Below are 2,277 nucleotides of genomic sequence, written 5' to 3'. Positions count from 1 at the left end.
TTAGGACAATCAACACATTAGCAAGTGTACGTTTTTATCTGAATCTGCAATTAGCCAGTAATAGTACGTTCATTTGTTTTCACTATTACTCTGAAGTACATATCATTATTGCGAAATTTGCCTCTAAACTTTGAGGTAAAAATTAAAAGATTTGCTATGAAAACAGTAATGGCCCATGCTTGTCCTCGTTGTACTTTTTGAAAACTCACAAAAAGTAAACTGTAGGCATTCCCTTCCGTTCAAATTTGGCTTTATCGGTAGAGCCGGATTTAAGATTTAAATTTTGCTCGTTCAATATTTAAGGTTCTTGGCATTGAATTCATTATATTTTTAAAGTTATAGGTCCATATCTACTATTGTTGCAATTTTAGTGAAATTTTACACAAATTTATATTTAACGTTGAAAGTATAGGTTCAGATAAACCAGGTATTACAATTGTTGACTTGCCCCTGCTTACCAAGCCTTTACAAGATACTCCCTCCGGTCCATAATCAATGACCTTTTGGTCTTGTTATTTTGGTCCAAAATAAGTGTCATTTTACATAATCAAGAAGAAATTAATTTTATTTTGCCAAAATTTGCCTTTATTTACTTATCCCAATGTGTTAAGGTAACAATATTTAAATTTTCAATTAAGAGTAATTTAATCAATATATCTTTTTTTCTCTAGGAGTTAGTATTTTCTTAAGGAGTATACTAAATGCCAAAAAATTACTTATTATGGACCACAGAAAGAAATAATCAAAAATAGATGCACTCCTCTCAAATAAATTGCCTTTACTTGGATGACCATTTAAGTTATTAACCCCAAGAAGAAGTAAAAAGAAATAGTTCATAACATAATTATGATTTCAGCTAGGAAAAAAAAAACATTTTCCCAAAGTATTGATACTTGCACCTAATGGAAATTGGCCCTTTCTCACTTTGTCATATGTGTTAGAGAAAAAGCCAAAGGAAATGAATGAAAGAGTAAAAACGAATAACGTCGCCTGAGAGATTCGAACTCTCGCGGGGAAACCCCATGTACTTAGCAGGCACACGCCTTAACCACTCGGCCAAAGCGACTGTTGTTGACAATCAACCAATAGCTTAGATTATACGAAAATGGAGACTTATTGATTTTGGAACTTGAGGTTAAAAACTAGAGCTGCCTTCCATGAATGTTGAATAACTTCTTTTTGTTTCACACCCGGTGATTGATACTCACTTTACGATCAGATTAATCAAGATTCACGCTAAGACGTCCTACTTTGTGGATAAAGAGATCACACTCGGTACTCGCTTTGCAATCCGATTAATCAAGATTCACGTCGAGAAATCCCAATTTGGAGGATAAGGCTATTAAAGGCGACTTTGTACCCACGATTCGAAACTTTTGTAAACCAATTGATTGCATACATTTTGTTCGGAGTGTTAGTTTAGTTAAAGTTGATGAGTTAGTTAATAGGAAGAAACTTGTCCCTCATTGGCAAAATAAGAAAGGAAGAAGTGTTTCGTCTTATGTGGTTTGAATATTTTAAGGGATGTTTTGGAGGGAAACTTGAATTTGGCTATATTATTAATAGTCAAAATTGGGTACTTAGGCACTTATTTATAAATGCCTGAAATTTTATTGGTCCATTGGAAATGGTCTAGTGACCAATACTCATTGCTTCGGCATGACTTTCGAGTTCATTTTAAGGCATTTTGACTACATGCCACATGAATTTGTGATTATATCCACTTTTTTGTGTGTCTTATCGCATGATAATTTCGTATAATTTTTTTAACAGATTCTAATTGGCCTGAAATTTTGAAGGTCCTTAGGAAACATCCTAGTGAGCAATACTCATTGCTTCGACATGACTTTTAGATTAATATTTTGGTATTTCAGGGTCATGCAACACGAATTTATAGCTATATTTATTTTTCGTGTATATTAGTACCATGTTGATTTTGTAGAATTTTTTTTACGGACTCTGATTGGTCAGAAATTTGGTAGGTCCATTGAAAATGGCCGACTAACCAATAGTCATTGCTTTACCATGACTTCCGAGTTTATTTTTTGGCGTTGAGGTCATGCAATACAAATTTATGATTACATTTACTTTTTCGTGTGTATTAGCACATGCTGATTTTGTAGAATTTTTTTGACAGACTCTGATTGGCCTGAAATTTCATAGGTCCATAGGAAAACGGCCTAGCGACCAATACTCATTGCTTCGCCATGACTTTCAGGTTCATTTTTTCGTATTTTGGAGTCATGCAACATGAATTTATGACTATATTTATTTTTT

The 2,277-nt window shown here is 33.5% G+C and overlaps 1 non-coding gene across 1 annotated transcript; it reads right to left on the bottom strand.

The window, feature by feature from the left end:
• Nucleotides 1-984: 984 nt before the first annotated feature.
• TRNAS-GCU (transfer RNA serine (anticodon GCU)) lies at nucleotides 985-1,066 on the bottom strand. Its single transcript has one exon. It is a non-coding gene; the product is annotated as a tRNA-Ser (tRNA).
• Between the last annotated feature and the right edge of the window lie 1,211 nt (nucleotides 1,067-2,277).

This window comes from Nicotiana tabacum, chromosome 21 (assembly GCF_000715075.1).
Source record: "Nicotiana tabacum cultivar K326 chromosome 21, ASM71507v2, whole genome shotgun sequence".
In the NCBI taxonomy this organism is placed as follows: domain Eukaryota; kingdom Viridiplantae; phylum Streptophyta; class Magnoliopsida; order Solanales; family Solanaceae; genus Nicotiana; species Nicotiana tabacum.
This window is presented reverse-complemented; position numbering and strand designations above follow the sequence as displayed.